General features: G+C 36.5%; 1 long non-coding RNA gene across 1 annotated transcript; it reads right to left on the bottom strand.

Annotated features, from left to right (window-relative positions):
• Window positions 1–803: 803 nt before the first annotated feature.
• On the bottom strand, window positions 804–19,503 carry LOC145691693 (uncharacterized). The gene is made up of 3 exons (XR_014132497.1): window positions 19,363–19,503; window positions 11,450–11,585; window positions 804–1,030 (listed from the first exon to the last, which is right to left on the bottom strand). It is a non-coding gene; the product is annotated as an uncharacterized LOC145691693 (long non-coding RNA).
• Between the last annotated feature and the right edge of the window lie 1,498 nt (window positions 19,504–21,001).

Here is a 21,001-nt window from a genome sequence, read left to right as displayed (position 1 = left end):
ACGCACACGGGGTTTGTCCACCACAAAGTTCACTTGGCGGGGGCTGGGATCGAACCCGGGACCCCTAGCACCAGAGGTGAACGCTCTACCACTGAGCCAGTAACTGCAAATGGTTACATGTCTATACTGAAGTTTAACGTCCCATGATTATGCACCGAGGGCAAGGAAGATGGTGATAATGAAATAGATCATAAGTGAGTGGGTGAGAAAATTGTGAGAAAACACCGATAGAACCCACGAACACAGTGTTTGTCTTCCCCAAAACCCACTTGATGGGAACTGGGATCGAACCAAGGACTTCGAGATATGTTGATCTTGTCATTGTCTTTTTAAAGAGAGAAATCAATTGACAGCAGTAAAGTAATGGGAGCAATAGCGAAATTGTCTTACTACATTTTAAAACTTCCTCGTGGCTAAGCTGTTAGCATACGCGCCTTTGGAGTGGGAGACCCGGGATCGATTCCCGGAGTTCATGTAGTTCGGAACCCATGTTAAGCTCTAGACCCACGTCTGATATTCCCCGCTGCTGAAAGAGACGCTAACCTTAACACAAATTAAACCAAAACCTTCAACATTATGAACTTCTTCATTCGCATGTGGCTAGCAGATACCACTTAGCCACGATGGAACTCTTAGGAGACATGAGTTTGATTCCTGGGGTGAAAGGGGACGGGAGTAGTTAATGTGTTTCAAAGTTCATATTAACTTGTAAGTCCATGTCTTATACAGCCTCTTTAGAGCTGAAAGATACGTTACATTCCAAGCCAAACTAAAAATAAATTAGTTAATGAAACACATTCCAATTTATTTCCAAGATATTTATTATTTTACTAAAATACATGGATTATATAGCATTTCTTTAGTGATAATAGTTAAAGGTATTAACACCAAATAACGGTGGAATAACTAGCACAGAAATAATATTCCTGTAGAAACCTTTATTTATTTACTTATTTTATCTATCCCCGGAATCCACCATATCCAAGACCAAGTCCGTACCGCAAGGTGTAGTAGGGGTATGCTGGATAACCTGAAAACAATAACAAATTACAGTATCATTAAATTGCAATATTAATAATTCTACAATCTGGAGACAGGTAGAGTTATAATTCTTCTTGCGTTATGTACATATGTATATAAATAAACTATGTTTTAGTATAGTTTGGTTTGCGCATGCGTATCTTTTTGTATATACATAAATTAACAAATGAACGTCAGTTTATCTGAAAAGTCGAAGTTTGCGAATTTGTTTCGAGCACTTCCGGTTCGAATTTTAAAATTCTGTTTTCACGGTTGGTAAGACATAGTTACCCGCTTTCCAAAAAATAATTTGTTTCGCTTCTGTGTGCAACCGTTTTGTCGCAAAAAATTCGAGAAATTGCAAAATTTTCAAAAGTTGCCATTTTTGGGTGCCATTTTCTCGAAAACACCATCTTTTAAAATTATGAAATTTTGTCAGTTGGTTCAACCTTACATGAATAATAATCACACCAAATACCATTCTTGACCAATGCTTCATGAATTAACTACAGCCTTTTGAAGTTAGCGAAGTTTCGTTAACTTTGATGTCACAGTTGGCAACACTGGAAACAATAAAAGTGCAGTGATTTGATGATGTTTGTGGCTTACATTCATTAAATGAAGAACAAAAGGTTTTCTTGACTGATTTTTATTATTTTGATCAAAGGGGCTTTCTTAAATTGTAAATTGAGCCTTCCCCTACTACTTTGTTTTCTTAAACCGAAGTAATCTGAGATGGAAATTACGATTTCCAAACACAAAAATTTTAAGTTTACTTGAAATAGCCATCCAATAAATTCTGATCTGTAAAAAGCCTGAACTATTACCCCAGTAATGATTTGGAATGCTCCAGACAAAGTCTCAATTAAGTGTGATGTAAAAGGACAAGTGATAGTAAAAGGACAAACATTTTTTTAAAATCGAAACATTTTCTTACGCGTTGCAACAAAGAAATTTACGGACTTTTAAACAGAACAATCCCAGGAAAAGAATGGGTAACTCGGAATTTTATAGTATTCGACTAAAGTGGATCTGTCCGCAATCTGCGAGAGAAGTGTGTGTATATGTGTGTGTGTGTGTATTCTGCAAGTTTTAAGTGAGCTGTTACTGGGTTGCAACAAATCAAAGGTGCAGCCTGTATTGAAGTGACCCATTCCTATGCTGGGATTGATCTGTTTAAAAACTTCTTTAGTAGTATGATTCGTAGAAAATTAAAGTTGTCTTCTTTAGGCCCAGTTCCCCCTAATACCCGTTCTTCACACGGGCAGAATACGTTTCAGTTTGGACACAAAGGAATTAATTTGAACACCATCGGAAGTGTCATTGTTCGTCTCGGCGACTCCGTAAACCATCGATTCGGTACTAATGCGAACGGGTGTTTTGCTAATATAGCATAAGAATCGGTAATTCACATTGAACTGAAAAAATTGGTATTGATAAATCTTACTCCCTATACATAGATTCCGAATAAAACGAACTCTTGAACATTTATCATAGCAGTGAAAAAGGAGATACTGATGTGGACAGATTGACATGCGTAAAATAGACGTTTTTGAGAAATTCCTTGCACCGCGTCCCTACCGCCCAGCTACTGACACCATTGTGTTATTCAGGCATTACTCTCTCATAACTGTTTGGGACTGCTTGCTATTGCACCTTTCCTTTGTCCGCAATGAGGTGTTAAACATCATGCTTCCGCTATTTGCAACAGTTTGTAACTCTGAAATGACACCTAATTTAACAAAATGTCATAAACTTTTTTGTTTGTTTTCATGTGTAGATTCTTCTCCCAGGCGCTGTAAACTCAGTTTTTCTCCACCCTATATATATATATATATATATATATATATATATATATATATATATATATATATATAGATAGATAGATAGATAGATAGATAGATAGATAGATAGATAGATAGATAGATAGATAGATAGATAGATAGACATAATATACAGGGTGAGTGGTAATTTGATGCACTCCTTGCAAGGGATATTCTACAAGTACTTTGGAACATTTTCACCTATATCAATCAGGAGATCGCGAGTTTCTGAGTAATTTGCACATGTCTGATTTCTTTGAATTTGCCAGCTAACGAGAGCTGAGCAGGAAAATTTTACCCTGACCCACTTTCACATGTCGTAGAGCGATCTAATTTTCCATGTGTAATCCTGCATACCTATGTAGGTCTTGTGGTAATGTACAGTCGTAACTCTGCACCGTTGCTGTGTTACAGGTCCGAACGCGAAGTAAGGTAGCTGTCCAAAATCCATTACTGTACCTCAGAAAACAGCGTGGCAACATCGTAGAATTACGTGCCCCTAGGAAACGACTGCATGGTTCGGAAGAGGTGGAATGAAGATGATGTGCGGTCAAGAGAAAACGCGAACTATGACGGATTTCATACCCAGGCTCTGCTATTATTGGCAGGTCTCTTGCCGCAATTGAGAAGCTTCCATGCTCCACGGTTTTCGCTAACCTCTTTCTCTTCAGATAAGATTTCCCTGTTTTGATATCGTGCATTAAGTGTAGTCTCCTTCGTCTCTTCCCTCTCTTTCCCACCATCATACTCTCTAGCACGATTCTCATCATACAGTTCTTTCTTAGCACATGTCCCAATCAGTTTCTCTTTGTCTTCTTGATAATATCTAAAGTTATTCTTTCCACGTTCACCATTTCTAACACTAGATCATTCGTGTGACGCTTGACTCAGCTAATTCTCTCCATTTTTATCCAAACATACATCTCGAATGCTTCCTATCGTTTTTAATCATTGTTGCTAATGTCCATGTTTCTGTTCCATACATTACAATACTCCACAGAAAGTATTTTATGAGTCTTTTCCTCAACTCTTTATTCAAGGTCCTACAAAATAGACTTTCTTTCTATAAATGTTTCTTTCGCCATTCCTATCCTTGCTTTTATTTCACGTTCACACTTCATATCATCACTAATAATACTAGCCAGATATTGAAAACTAGTCACCTGCTCTAGATACTCCTCTCCTACTTCTATATTTAAAACAGACCGCTTCGTTCTAATCATCATTGCTTTTGTCTCTCTAACATTTACTTGCATCCTATATTCTTCACGGCCCTTCTTCATATTTTCTAACATATTATTCCGCAATAAGAGTCGTATCATCTGCAAATCCTAAATCTATGCATCTAATCATTCTACCTCCTACCGAAATGCCTTCTTCATTGTGTATGCTCTCTTAACTACCCTTTCTAGATAGATGTTAAATATCGTTGGCGAAGGACAGCATCCTTGTCGAACTCCACTTTCAATTATGTGGTGGCCTCTACATTGTTCAACTGCACGATGATTCTACTCCAAACATAACCTCTACACAAAACATGTCACTTATTATTATTATTATTATTATTATTATTATTATTATTATTATTATTATTATTATTATTATTATTATTATTATTGCTCAGACTTGTTTCCGGACCACCGCAACCAGAATACAAAGATTCGTTATATTAAGAAATTTCTGACTCAGGGAAGTTTACTACCCTACCATAAAGTCTAACAGATGGCGACAAAATAAAAATATAGAAATATAAAAATTATGTGGTATTCTGAAAACATTTTTTTACTAATAAGAAAGATTTTTTCGCACATTTGTCTGGTTATTAACATTACTAATAGCATCATGAATGTAAAAACCGAAAAATAATTATAGTATCTTTTTTTACAGAGGATGATAACACAATTTATTTGTCCTCCAATTTAAGCAAAACAATGGACTTCAGTGTGTGTCTGTATTATTAACATCATCAAACGTATAGCTTTCCGTTCGTGATTCTATTCGTTAAGTTTGCTCAGTAAGTCCCAAGATGAGGTACTGTGATTAAGAACCATAATTTTGAAATTTCAGCAGTTCAGCTATTTAAACAAGTCTACTTTACGAATTTGTTTCCTTTTATGTCTGTGAATTATACGTTCTAAGGCAGCGTTTCCCAACCGGTGTGCCGTGAATGGGCCGCTGGTGTGCCGCAAGATATCGAAAGAAAATTATTAATTTTATAGCAATCAAATTGTAAAACGTAGGGGAAAATGTATATTTGTATATCACATTACTATGAACCTCTACCATGAATCTACAATTTTAAGTTTCATACCGTGTTACTGTTCTGTACATTTCTAATGTTGAAAAAAGTATTTGTTGTCATTGTTATGACCATTATTGCTTCTTTATTGTTGCAGACTATTTCGTAGCTTGAAAATTTAAAATATCATTCAATCCTTTCGACAAATTACCTACATTTGTGTTTTAAAAGTAAATGAGATTTGTTTGTTCGTTCGTTAATTAGTGATTTTTCTTTTTAGTAAAGGGTTGGATACAGTTTTTTTTAAAAAAAGAAAGCGTATTTTTAAAAACTTGAATACAATATTTCATTGCAATTGTTTTCTATTTTTAAATTAAAATGAAAAATAAGCATAATGATTTACCACGGGGAAAAACCAGTGTTCGAACTTTCTTCTTTGTGAGCAGGAGATCAATAATCACAGTAAAAATACCACTGTGTTTTATTTTTACAAATAATATCTTGAAATGTGCCGCGAGAATCCAAATAACATCCGTAGTGTGCCGCAACTTGAAAAAGGTTGGGAAACGCTGTTCTAAGGCTTTATCCATTAGTATGAAACGATTATAAACGAAGAGTAACGAAATGAATCATTTAACTACATAACTCTTATACTGTAAACGAAATCTGAACCGAAAACAAACAAATCTTGCAATCAACAGCGTACTGTCTTAGACCACTAAACCACGCCTGTCAACATTTTTCATATGTACGTTTTCTGAATGTAGGACAGCAAATGATGAGAGGTAGTGGGAAAGTATTTTTTCCCGGAGTGTGGTTCGTTCAAGACAATGCTAGTAATACAAATGTAAGGAGGGATTACATCTCTATTTTACACATATTTCATCACCATATAATATATCTGGTTCCACAAGAAGGAAAGAATAAAATAGCATGTCAATATGATTTATTGGGGAGTAGTTTTTGGCTGCACATTTTGTACCCCCCGGTAATGCATGGGTAGATTCAACCATGGGCAGGACACCGGCATTGATATACGTGTTCCACTACTTCAGAAGTTTGTTGTATGTTATGGTATACAAAAGGACTAACCATTTCCAAAATATCAGATTTTTTTTATCCAGTCCCATTGGAGATATTGGACAGCGAAATGTGCTAAATTGGCATAATTCCCCAATTTTACAACTTTTTTCAGGCTTTTGGCAGCAGCTACAGGTCTGTAAATTTTTGTGTATTAACTTATGGCCCCGGACTACACGCACACACAAATTCAGACCTCTACGTCAGTTGTTTCCTCTTCCCAAACATGTTTTCAATGTCCAAAAATGTTGCTACTGCAGACCCTGATTTCACCCCCTTCAAGTGGTTTTAGGGGGAAAAAATGTTAAGAGATCAAAGTTTTAGCTCTGCACGAGTTGGAGACGTTCAGCAATTTTCAATTTGGTAGTACAAATACATGTTTACATATTTAAAACAACTTAAATCGAAAAAAATCGAAAAAAAGCGCAAAATGGCGGCAGTCGTTGCGTCGCCGTGGGATGTTGTAAAAAATAATTAATTGTGGTTTTGAACCGCCCTGATATAGGATAAAAATTCATGAAAAAATTAGATTTTTTGGAGATGGTCGAGCGGCAATTTTTCTTTTTTCTCGATCACTTTGCATGGATTGGCCCAAAGATGACTGTTAGATACCAGACATCCTCCAGAAGCATCACGTAACATCTAAGCGGGAGAAAGGCAGTATTAATAACGTATCCTCTCTACATATTTCTGTAGTAAACATAAGGATTCCGTATATTTGTATAACATACCGCGGATAACGGTTTTTTTCAGTGTAGCAATAGGACAATATGTACTCCTCAAAACGTCAATCCTTTTCTTTTTTGATCCGAGTATAATTACATTTAAGTTAGTTATCAAAAATATTCAATGTCTTTACGCTTCATTAAAATTTCATCTCCCTGTGAATAGTTTTTTTTTTTAAGACAATTAACTCATTAATGGTAGAGAGCGCCGGCCGTAGACAATTTGTCACCCTGTGCAACAGTATCATTTGCCGCTCCCTTTCTCCAAAATGAACAAATCTTAAAAGCCACAATTTTAAGTATGCTACCCTATCATGAACAGCGAAGGGGAGGGAAACAGCACCCGCACTCAGAAAGGCCTACACACTACAAATACAGTCTCGTTCTGTCTGTGTTTTTTCTCTTCAAATAATAATGTATTACGTTAGTGAAAGATAAAACAAACACACCCGTAAAGGAAAGATAGTAATCGTCCTTATGGAATTAAATATAGACCTAGAGCTTCAATCCCAATATATTAGTTTGCAATTCCAGTGCAACTAGCTCTTTTATCTTTATTTTTTTGATTTTCCTTCTACATCTGTTAAAAAAAATTAAAGATCTTGTTTCGATCTTCAGTAATGAGGAACTTGTTTCTGACAAAGACAAGACTAGTTTTCGTATCAAAGCTATGATAACTAACTAAATGGAACACGTGTTCGCTTCTGTTCGAGAATTGAGTTCTAGCAGTTGACAACAATCAAGCAATTTCATGCTGGAATTTCTTTGATCATTTGCTTTAGCATTGTCCATGTGACCTTAAAGTAATGCAACCTAAACTTGATTTATGAATGTACTTTTCAAATAGAAAATCAGCTTAGGAATGATCATGAAGTATATTTCCAACAAGGAATACTTATTTTAAACAATATATTTATGACAGATTTTGCCGCCTTGTGCAAAGGCACGTGTTGCACATATGATAGGCCATTTGTCATAAACTCAGAAACTTCGATGAGGAAGAGCAGAAGCCAGGTAGTCTCGTTCTGTCTCCCCTTATCAATTACCGGTATCTACACAACCACTAAGCCTCTGATTTAAAATGTAAATAATAATAATAATAATAATAATAATAATAATAATAATAACAGATACGAAGATACAAGCCCTGCAGTTGAAATATGCACTCATTCTTGAATTCAATCTTCATAGAACTAGTAATTTGTTTCAACGCTAGTAGTCCATATCATATTTGTTCCAACCACGGGCGCAAATCCCAGGGGAGATGAGGGGACATGTCCCCTTCAATCTTCGAACTAGGGAGGGGGCTGTCACCCACAATAATCCGATTTCAAATGTGTTTTTTGGGGGAGAAATATGATGATTTGTGTCCGATAGCCACAAAGAAAAGTGAGGTGAACTTGATGTCCCCTAAGAATAAGCCTGAAATCTGCCCGCCTCCCAATGTTGAAGCAACTCTGCTCCCGTGATTTTCCACAGCATTGTTTTTGAACTTCATAAATATCATAAATATTTTGGACATTGCTTAGGGGAACGGTCTTAACCGTCCCCTCCAATGTTGAAGACAGATTTGCGCCGCTGGTTCCAACGCTAGATATATTCCATCAGTGATGCCCACCCCCCCTCATGTCCATGACGCACCCCCCCCCTCAATTGCCTATCCGTAGGTGTTCTTCCATGAAAAAAAAATCTTTTCAATTAGTTTTTACACCCTCTCAAATATATTTATATCGATTTTTAACCCCCCCAAATATTTCAATGACGCAGTTTGGACACTCCTGTATTCCATCATTTTGCTTCCACTTGAGTCTAAATGGAAGTTCCAGTTTTCACGAGAATTATGTTTTTCAACTCAACTGCTAGATGTCTCTATCATAGTAAGTTTCAACGATAGATGTGTTAGTCATAGCTTCTTCACCGGAGCCGATGCACTTGATTTTTACCCCTCAGTCTTCATACAAATGGTTCTTTCTTTCAACATTAGATGTCGCTGCCGTCACTTTGTTTCCAATGGAGTCTTTCTCTCTTCTTTGTTTTCTTTTTTTTTTTTCATTTTTTCCACATATGTGATTTAAAATGATCATTTCTCCACACCTTAATCATTTTCCTTTTTTGCTTGAAAATTACCACAATAATGTTCTTTTCTCCGCTAACACTTATTGATTAGTTTTCTGTTCACTCAAATAACATAATTCTCTGCAACGTAGGTCCACATTTTCAAAACCTATTGGTTTTTGATGCATTTGGTAGGAATTCTTGTTTGTATAGTTTGCGAAAATATTCTGTGTAAAAACCATACATGTTGTAGAACGGGACCAAAGAAAATCATTTTGATGTATTTTTAATAATCGCAAACGTTGCGAATTATTATCCCAGTATGCTAAGTACGGTATCTTTACCAGCCAATAACCTTAAAACTTTTTGATTATTTTGAATACAACTTCAGTGACATCAAAATGATATTATTGATGTTCGTTATGGTCAAATTCTTCGAATCGGAACTACCTTGAAGTTTTTAAATGTTAAAGTTCCCCCCCACTGACAATAAAGCCTGGGGGCCACGTGCATGAAAGGTACCTTCGCTAGCCTTTAAAGAAGACACTCGAAAACTGTGTTCAAATTCGATGCTTTGTAACTCAACAAAGAAAACTCATAGAGACGAGAGAATTTTTTGGCGTTCATCGTTAAAAGGGGTGAGGATATGAGGTATAAAAGTTTGAAGAGTTCCGTGCCTAAAGACCTTCTGATAAGCTCGACTCTACGACAGAAGAGTTAAAGCTAAATGGCTGTCCGATTAAAACAAACTCAAATTTAATAAGTTCTAAATCTGAAATCATTCAGTTTAACATCCCAGGATCACTGTTGCCAACTCGCCAGTGTCAAATGTCGCTAGTTTAGTACTCTAAAGTCGCTAGAAGTTGCTAAACCCCTCCTGCCAAGTCGCTAGAAAAGTCGATATACAATTTTACAAAGGAATTAAAATAATTTAAATATTTTTCATATACAATGGAAGACTCGAGTATTTTTTTCTTTTAAAAAAATGGCCATCTTGACAAAAATACTGCACTATGCGCTTTGAAGAATACAAAATTAATAAATATAGCATTAAAAGTTTGCAAATACTTAAAATTTTGGATCACTTTTCCCCATTCCCTCTTATTGAGTACGATTATCTTTTTGGGGGGGGGGGGGAATTCATGTTGCTTTCGCATTGGAATACTTCACCGAACTCACCCCACGAAATTTCTGTATAATTTTTATTAAGAAAAACCGCAGTTCAATTAATATATAAATCACACACACTAAACTGAACCAGAAAAGCACAATGTTCTCCAGCGTCACTGTCACTGTACGCACTGTGCAATGCAAGAGGTTACCAGCTATTGGGCAACTAGTTAGATACGGGAAAATCCCGGATTTCCGAACCCTCAGTGAAGAAGGTCATAATCCTCATAGCAGCGATGAATCCAACGACGTAAGTCGCTCATAGCAGTAGTGCAACCGAGTGTGTAAAAGTAATTAGGGCTTATTAGTATCACGAACTGCAAAATTTTGGATACTTTAATATAAATATAGAACAAAATATTTGAATTCCTAAATGTCGCTAAATTTGTCGCTAGGAACTAAATAAAAATTTTTGTTGTTAGACACTTCCAAAAGTCGTTAGTTCTAGCGACAAAGTCGCTAAATTGGCAACACTGCCCAGGATTATGTCCATCAGGCAAAGGGGGACGGATGATTAAGGCAACTGAATAATGGTCGAAGAATAGGTCGAATGATAATGTGGGAAGAAATGGGGGTATCCCGAGAAATTCCACGAACACGATGTTATCCATCATAAACTTACTTGACCGGTGCTTGAACCAGCTACCCAAAGCACTAGAGGAAAAGGCTCTACCATTGAGCCATCATTCCACCTTTCAGGTTCAAATATTGTCCGCCATGGAATCGATCATATTACTTTTCCTATTTAGTTTCAGTTTAGTTTAATGTTTGGAGCCTTCATTTGAGACTTTTTGAAATACGAAAACGTATATATACATTTATATTTGATAGTTGATCTTTCTAACCCTTTTGCTCGCCTGCATATCGTGAAAGTTAAGTGAAATTTCTTGACGTTAGATTGGAGGCAACGCAACTAGGGATAAACATTTTGCCGACTGTGAACTATTGGGAGTGTGACTGACAGACTGAATCATCATGCTTGGGAATATATAACTTGGGAATTTTCACGAAGATATTATCACTAGTCTTAAATAATTCGATCTTAAAATGCTTTTTTAAGGAGATCTCAAACGTTGCGTCTGCTATACAAAAATTGGACACCATTATTTCCTAAACTGCTCCATATAGCATATTTCATTTTTTTTACACAAATCTCAATATGTTAATTGTTCTGTTTCACAGATTCGGTTACACATTTTTTTGTTTTGTCTTGTAGTTGACACTTTTGTCTCTTAACACTGAAGTTTAATCTAAGACTAGGCAACTCTTTTAGAAAAATGTTAATATTTTTGTATGTTCTATTTGTTATTCCACTTTAAACACTAAGAAGAACTTACGTCCAATTCCGATGCCGTATCCACCAAGGCCATAACCAAGCCCAAATGCATTGGATGTTTGCAGGGATTCCTCCTTCTGTTCTTCAGCTGTGGCGACCATTGAGGCAACAGCCAATATGACGAAAAGAATGTAGACCTGAAAGAATAAATGACGGTCTCTAGAAGACTATCACATTTCATTTAAGAAAAGGAACAAGAAGTTAACTTCCCAATTAATGGCTAACTTTTCGAGTATTTGAATAATAAATTTTGTCTAATTCTAAATACGCGAACAACTCGAAACATACGTGTCTTAGCAGACAGGTAGAATAATTTCATCTAAGGACGAAACTCAGATATAAGATCAGATCAGTGATACTAAAGTATATTAAGGGTCAATTTCTATTTGTTAACGTTAACCTTCTGAGTAGCGGCTGCAATTGGAACTTGTACATAATAGGAAACTCAGGTAAAACAATTTTTCAACCACTCCTCAAAACCCATGACCGCTCCTCCTATAAATGTAACCAAGAAAGTTCTGTCGCTTTTTCTGGAGGTCTGTGTTCAGTTCCGTCAGTTGAGTGCGAATTGAGATAAGGCGAAGATCGGTTGTTGATGTGGGTATATCCAACATACTACCTGATTGTGGCAGTTCATGAACTTGAGTAAGAACAGAGTAAACATGGGGCATCCACAGAGCATCATAAGGGCGAGCACGCCGCACGAGTTCAAACTGAGGTCAAATGACGCTGCACGGGGCGGAAGATATGCCAGGCCTTTGGTGACGGTGTCGGGACTACACGGACAGTGCAGCGGTGGTTTAACAACTTTAAGAACGGTGATGAAACACTCAAAGACACACCATGTACCGGAAGACTAACACATATACAAAATAAAAATCTTCATGCAGCAATTCAGGCTAACAGTGGCCAGACATGTGAGGAAATGGGACTAGAATTCAGTATTAGTGGAGAAACCATTCGGCAGCACCTCCATCACTTTGGGAAGCATTACAACTTGGGTCGATGGGTCCCACATGATTTGTCTCCGGTCCAGAAGGCAAAGCGAGAAGATACATCTGTGTCTTTACTCTGTCGTGTGAGGAAGGAGCAATTTCTGGACAGGGTGTTGACATGTGATGAGAAGTGGATTCTGTATGAAGCGCCATCACCATTGGTTAGCATCCCATGAACCGGTTCCAAACCAACCGAAACCAGAACTCTACCCGAAGAAGGTCCTCCTGTGTGTTTGGTGAACTGCTCGCGGTATCGTGCATCGGCTACCAACTGGTCAGAGCATCAATGCGACTGTGTACTGTCAGCAGTTGAGCCGTGTTCAAGAAAAACTCAAAACTCTGGAGCCAGCACTTCTAAATTGTAAAGGGGGCCCAGCTCTTCTGAATCTGTTACAGGATAACGCTAAGCTCGACTTGATTAAGATGACCCGGGACACCATTCTGCGATTGGGACGGGAAAAACTATTGCATCCCCCATACTCTCCGGACATTGCACCGTTCGATTATCACCTGTTCCATTTCTTGGACAATCACCTTAGAGGAAACCAGTTAAAATCCCTAGTAGAAATGTAAAATGCATTTAATACCTTCTTCACTTCACGGCCCACCAAGGTCTACCGCGATGCAATCCATGGCCTTCCAGAACGTTGGTAGAAGGTTATCGATGGTAATGGGGACTATTTTTGATCTTCCAGGTACGTCTTAGGTGACATGTCGATGTTCGAAGATGGTGGTTGAAAAAGCGATAGAACTTTCTTGGTTACCTTTATATATTCTTTATATATCCATTAAACAATATCTACTTTTGAACTTCCATAATGGTTCTGATGCCCAATAATTAGGGATATCGTATGTCCACTAAAGGCTAATGCATACTTAGTGTGCCGTGACCATGCTATTATCTTGCTATATCCCATCCGGGCCACGGTCGCGACCATTCACACACATTATACAGTACCGTGCCGTGATGCTACTGTTTTCTATACAATTTTCCTTGGTTCTGGTTTACTTCGTATCGCTTTGTGCTCTCAGAAAAAAAGGTCGAAGGATCGCGGCTGACGAGCAACGCCCGGAATGGTTTTCCTTCAAGGCGGCCTGTCGAGGCACGGCGTGGATATAGCGCAAGTACGGCACATCATGTGTAAATTAAAAAAAAAAAAAAAAAAGTAAGACAACTCAATGAATTTTCAATGTCATTCAGTCTGAAAAAAAACTTTGTGGACCATGTCATGGAAGGAGTATTATGTGTGAATTGACGATAAGGAATCCAGAAGACTTATTTGAGAGGGGCGAATCGCTTTCTGGAGGATTATTGGAAGCTTGATACAAAGGAATTTCACATCAAGTCAGAATAAAGTAATGCATTATTTTATATTGACAAATAAAAATGTAGCCTCTGGGTAGGTTTGCTCTCATCGCTCTACCCTTAGATCCACAAATGCGTACGTAGCCTTCCTTGCGGGTCAATCCAGGGTTGAAGGTTCCTGTTGTGGTGTCCGTTGGCTTTTCCTTTGTCCCGGATTTCAGCTATAACGATCTTTTTATCATGCGTGTCCTGTCCTCACTTAGTCTTCTAAAATATTATGTTTGGTATTACATGCCTTCACGTTAACATCTGCATATGTTATCGTAGGATTTAGAATATGTTTGTATATTAGGAGAGACCGAAACTGTCATGGCATACTCCTCATATATAATCGTTTGATCTAATATTCGTGTTGCTTTCCAAACCAACAATATCGACTAAAAACAATCCAAGAGGAAGGAAATAAAAATAACTCTTACGTATGTTAGGTGCAATCTACTGATGGAAAGGGTGGTCTTCCCATCAAATTATCCCGTTTTACGATAGCAGAAATACGACAACGCTACCAATAACCTCCGTTTATCCTCTTAATAATACAGGCTTGATTAAAAGTGTATTAAATGTGTTGTCAGTTGAATTGATATATATTTTTAGGTATTTTATAAGCATTTTCAGTTGCGTGGCTTAAATCTATCATTTCTAAGATCATCTTAAAATTTCGAAGACGAAGTTATCATGATTCCACTTGCAGATACACTTGTGAAACACAGGATTACCGGTATTGCCCAAACAAACACCGGTTTGAATGCGTGTGTGTCGTGATAAATTTAGTAACAATTAACCGATTTTGAGTACATATGGCATATATTTTCTTTGAAGCTTAAAGTAGTAGCCATATCTTTCTTATTTTGCAGTCTGGAAAATCGGGCTTCGAATCCAGTGCTCAGCTGTCTTAGCTAAGCAATTGAAGAATAGTGGTCTTTAATACACCCCGTAGACATTTACTAGTCAAAGATTGGATCTGCTAAATTACTATTATCTTGTTCTCCCTAGCGCATCATTGAATGCATTACGGTGGTTCGGATTTGAGCTTAAACTGTAGGCCCATGACTCCTTTAGCCTACGCACTATAAAGGAATTAAACATTAAAAACAAACAAAGAAAATGGCTTAGCTTGGTGTAAAATAATGTTTAAAATAGTGATGACCAAATAGCGGTCCGTAAGAATGTGTCACCTAGACGCTGAATAAAAATGAACAATTATACGATTTAATGATTTTTGAATTCCATGCTTTACAAGCAGAGGGTAGCTTACTATTTTAATATACCTAAACTGAAAGTTAACAGTGAATAGTCCTATATTTTCTTTCAGATTTAAGCTCAAACCGATTCTGAATGGTAACGCCGTTAGAATGAAGCCGCCATTTTTATTTTTATTTGGAAATATACAATTTCACAAGAGTTACATCCAAAATGGTCCAAGTTGGCCTTGACACATGAAACAAGAAACAGGAAATAGAAAACAAATATTCAGCAAATGTACGTTTTACACACATTCAGCCAACCGTAGCGTCAAGGGCAGGAGAGGGAAGGGGGATTTTCTTTTTAAAATGGCTCCCAGTACGGTTCTAATTTTATGCTGGACAGGTCGGTAGCCAGCCTAAAAATGTAAGGGAGAGCCCGATCCAACCATCTTATGGTTCATTTGGAAGCCTACCGTGAAAATTTTAGGAGGGGGGCAGCAAAAATTTTGGGGTACCAGGTTCCCTAGACCCCCGTGCATACGGGCCTGATCCTGAGCCCACAATTAGTGTTGCCTATGTGACGAGAACAGTTGACCCAAGAAGTGCCTTTTTAAATTCGAGACGTGACAAGAAATTTATCGAATATCGTGGGTAATACAATTCTCAAACATTGATTTCGTGTTACAAAATTAAGAGTATAAAAACTATTAATTGATAAAGTGATTATGCGAATACAATGTAGATAATTTATCACAGTTTAAGAATACCCAAGTCATTAAGCAATATACTCAAATAATAAACATACGACGTATTGTTTAAAAATGTTCTTTTATCATATCCTTTGTGAGCTTGTCATTATAGGGAAAGATGCTGTGAACATCTACTGTAGATGAAATTAAAAAAAAAAAAAAAAAGTTGTTTCGTTTTACAGTGTAAAGAAACTGTGGGAATTCAATACCCGAACTTGAAGTAGTACACCTATAACTACCGGTTGCAATATATGAATTAGATCAAAGATAGAACCTACTCCTCGGACGGTAGATTTATATAAAATTGCCTTTACTCGCTATGCTTTACTGTTTTTCTTGTATGGCGATAAAGATTGAAACAGGTAATCGTTAATTTGAACTAATTCCGGATTGAAATCTTTGAGTTTTACTTCCCAAGCTTATGCCGGCTAGACTTAAGTAGACGGTGGTGATGAGAGCTTAATGAAATGGTGGAATGAAGAAAATGGGAGAAAATGGGAGAACCCCTAGGAAACCCGTACACACGGTGTTTGTCCACCAGAAAGTTCACTTGGCCCGAGCTGGGATTGAACCGGGGACTCCATGCACCAGAGGTGAACGCTCTACTATTGAGCCACCGCGGCCCCTAATTCCGGATTGAATAGAGATTTTAGGGAGGAGATGGAAGCTGAATCGATTGACATAAAATATATCTATATCTCGCATCGTTTTCACTCTACGGAAATCAATATTGACACCGGAATTAGCAGTATGTTTCAAATACTTCCGGGTTTTGTAAAGCGTTGTGTGTGGTGATGGTATGTTATTTTCAGACAATGAATTGATTCCATAAAACCGGCTACCCTATTTAATACATTTTTGTTCTATTATGATAAGTGACGAAACCACAAGTGACTGATTTGAATCACTTTCGGTTTGAATAGAAAAATAATGGAAAAGATTAAACCTATTCTTGGAACAAAGAATTGATTGGAGAAAACTGCATATTGATATCTCTTACCGTTTGTGCTCTGTGGAAATCAGTATTAAAAACGGAAATAATATTAAATTTGAACCACTTTTGGTTTTGGTAGCGAGTGCTTAGGTTCATCATGGTACATTAACTTGATACGCTGAATCCTTTGCCAGAAAACAGCTTCTCGCTATCTGTTACCGCTTTCGTTCTAAACGTTGAAACCGGAAATGACTAATTTGATTCAATGCGCAGGAGATGGAACTTAATCTTGGGACACTGAATCGATTGCACAAAAAATGTGTCTCATAATCTCTTATTGTTCTTTTCTCTGATACATATCGACAGACGGAAATACCCGTTCTATAAGACTTTCGACTCTTATGCATAGCGTAGTTTGGAAGTCTAAAAAAACCAGGACATAAATATTGTATGTAGATTTACAAAACAGACTAGAAGAAACATATCGAGGTCAGGAATCTTACAAGAATCTAACCTCTCGCCTCGTCTCGTAAACAACACTATACGCGGTGCATTCTTAATTAGTTATCACTCGTTTAAAATACGGGATTTTATCAGCCATTCGCAACAAATATTTTAAACTCTACTCAATTTCATTTTATATTGGAATGCAGTTTCCCTATAACAGTCATATTCAATTGAATGTTCTGCGACGTCACAGTTTTCTAGTTTCCTTCTCACACGGGAGGGTCCCACAAGTTGTCGCTAAAATCTGATTGCCACATAGCACATCTGATAGAACATCATGAGAAATGAACATGAGAAAAATTTAAGGTGCTATGGACCAGAATGATAGGAGCTAGGGTGCTTCAAAATTTGAATATCCAAAAAAATTATATAATGGAATTATGTACGGTTAAGGTAAATATCTTGGAAACTGTTAAAGCAATCAAAACAATAGTTGCACAATATAATGAGAACAAAATGCCCTATCGAAAACCATAAACAGTGTTGCCATAGGTGAAGCAGTGTTGCCAACTCAGCATAAAAATATTTTATTATAAATAGCACCGTATACACTGAGAAAAAAAAATTGTAGATGGCGTACTTAAAAAGATAGGTTACATGCATAATTCCTGTAGTTTTTGGACTTAACGTACAGCAGACGTATAACTGAAAACGCATGTTTTATAATATTTTCTGTATAAGCGTTCCATCTATACGTAATTTCTGTATGAAACAATGGAGGCGGTCAGGATCTCACATACAAATGAACGTATATAACATATAGCTGACGAATGTAACATAAGTATATGTATGTGATATACGAAAAACTGTTAGATGTCAGACATCCTGCAACGGCATGATGTAACATCTAAGGGCAGTGCCTAGTAGCATACGGATAACGTATGCTCCGTACTGATTTCTATAGTAAGCAAGAGGATTCCGTATATTTGTACAATATACCTCTGTCCGGAGAACGGATTTTTCTCTGTGTACAAGTGTGCACAGACTTAAAACGCACTATTATCACTAATCACTATAGTGAAGTGTAGTGGTACAGTGTTGCACACTATTGGAGCTATGTGTGCTGAAAATATACAATGGAGAAGTCTGATATGTGGCAACAGATGGTAATAAAGGAATCTGGATCTCATATTATGAATTTAGTTCAAATGCATAACACAGATAGTATAACATAGCAAAATGTCAGCAGTGTCACAAAATATTCGGATTTTTTTTAATGATAGGTTACTACATTTGTTTTCTCAGCACTAATAACTGAACTGCTTTCCTCGTATGAATATAAGTGCATTTTCATAGTTTGCTTCTTTCGAGTAACAAAAAAATATATATTTTTATTGAAGTACAGTAGGAAGTCGAAAATCCGAACTAACTCGGACCTCAGGTAGTTCGGATTTTCAAATTGTTCAGATTTTCGAAAACGACCAAGAAAATGCCACTTAGACCTAAATATACTGCACGGTATACTCTTTTATCGATACAGTGGTTATACAGTACATACAGTAATTACAATCCCGTACGTAAGGCTACTTATATTTAATGTTTCTGAAGAACCTGCTCGTACCCGTTTCTGAAGAACCTTATTGTTTGTTTATCGCTAGCGCTAAGACAAAATGTAAAAAGATTCTAGGAACCGCATTCGAATTTTTGACATCATACTGTATGTTGTTTCGCTTTGTAATAATCTATTACAAAAAGAGTGTCAAAAAAAATTGAAAATAATTTTTGTCCCCAAAACTAGTTAAATCCATTAAAGTATAGCACTAGTAAACAATCCAGAATCAATTGCTAATGGTAATACGTTTTAACATATTTTAATTTCAAGATAAATAATGGGGTCAAATCTGACTTCATGATAGTACTTATGCAGTATAAAAGTAACGATAGCAGTCAACACTTCAGATAGGAAACAAAAAAACGAGTAAATTTACTTCTAACATTTTGGCACCACAACTCTTTTCATATAATATTTTTATAAATTAATAATGCATGTTAATTTTTATTATATTTGTTGATGTTGGTAAATCTAAAAATAATCTATTAATACCACACTTTAGGTCCACTGTATTTCTTTCTTTAACAAAAATGTGCTTTTTGTTCACAGTTCTAATACAAATTATCAAATTAGAGAATTTTTAACTTGGTTCCAGAATCCTGCCATGTACTGATACTTTTTACTTACCTTAGTGAACATTTTTATCCGAAAACTAGCCCAAAGCAGTTGACACAAAACAACTGATATACGGAAAGGAACAAATCAACCTTTTTATATGCAAGCTCACAATATTTCCTGAATGATTTTAATTAGGTACAACAAATTAATATTAATGATTTTCTGTAAAGATTGCATTTAGTACTTAACTAAATGTTGTAATGATTCTTACTCATTTTACCTTGGTGATAATATGTATTATTTTATTATAAATAATGTAGTAAGAATAAGCATGTTTCGTAATATTATATCTATAGTGAAAGTTTTGTTGACGGTTATGATAAAGTGTTAATGGTTTGTTCCGCTGAAAAGACTTCTATCTAAACTTTCAATGTCATACACACACATACACATATCACATCAAGTTTCCGGTTTCCGCTGTTTAAAAAAGAAATAAAGACGGAAATCGTGTACGTGTAGGATTGGAATTGCGTAAGCTTGGAATACACGAAAACTTTATGTTAAGCAGTGAATCATAACCCTCCTTGAAGATAGTCCATTTCTTTACATGCTGTTTCTACGAAGTCTTCCTAAGAAACCTTTATATAAAATTCAACAATATCATTAAAGGTAACGAGAAAAGATAAATACTTCCCAAAATCAGATACATATAAATTAATTGGGCTAAACAATATGATATGGTTGTCTTAATTCTTATACGCAGTTTTAAGCAAATCTATTTCCTTCTACCCTCTTTAGTACTTTTGGATTTCCATTTGATCAACATAATTTCCTTCTATACTATCTAGAAGTAGTTTACTTATAAAGTTTAACGTATTAAGTCAGAGTCCACTAAAATCAGTCAGAATTTGGAGAATAGTGTGGTTTCTTTACAAAAATGAAATGAAATGTAATCTTAAAGTTTGACGTCCCACGTTTATGCCCTATGGGCTAAAGGAGACGATGATAATGAGAAATGAATGAAATGGTAGAATAAAGAATGTGGGAGAACCCTGGGAAAACCCACACACAAGATGTTTGTCCATCACAAAGTCTACTTGGCGCGAGCTGAGATTGAACCAGGGTCCCCATGCACCCTAGGTGAACGCTCTGTCACTGAGCCAACGCAGTCTGGTTTCTCTACAAGGCAAATATTGTAGTAAATGATATGCGAAACACACATGAATTAAGTGTACATAAACATACACATTATTCTGTGTAATATATTAAAAGAACAACAGAATGATGAAAGAAACAATGGTTTATAATACTACACTGAGAAAAATCCGGACAGCCGTATATTGTACAAATATACGGAATCCTCTTGCTTACTACAGAAATCAGTACGGAGCATACGTTATCCGTATGTTACATAGCACTGCCCTTATATGTTACATCATGCCGTTGCAGGATGTCTGACATCTAACAGTTTTCCTTATGTTACATACATATATGTATGTTACCTTCGTCATTTATATGTTATATACGTCCATTTGTATGTGAGATCCTGACTGCCTATTGTTTCATATGGGAAGTACGTACAGACGGAACACTTTTACAGAAAGTATTATAAAACATGCGTTTTCAGTCATAGGCTTGCAGTACGTTAAGTACAAATGCTACAGGCTTTACAAATGTAACATATGATTTTACGTACGCTACATACATG

Source organism: Thermobia domestica, chromosome 8, assembly GCF_964235325.1.
Source record: "Thermobia domestica chromosome 8, izTheDome1.hap1.1, whole genome shotgun sequence".
Classification (NCBI taxonomy): Eukaryota; Metazoa; Arthropoda; class Insecta; order Zygentoma; family Lepismatidae; genus Thermobia; species Thermobia domestica.
This window is presented reverse-complemented; position numbering and strand designations above follow the sequence as displayed.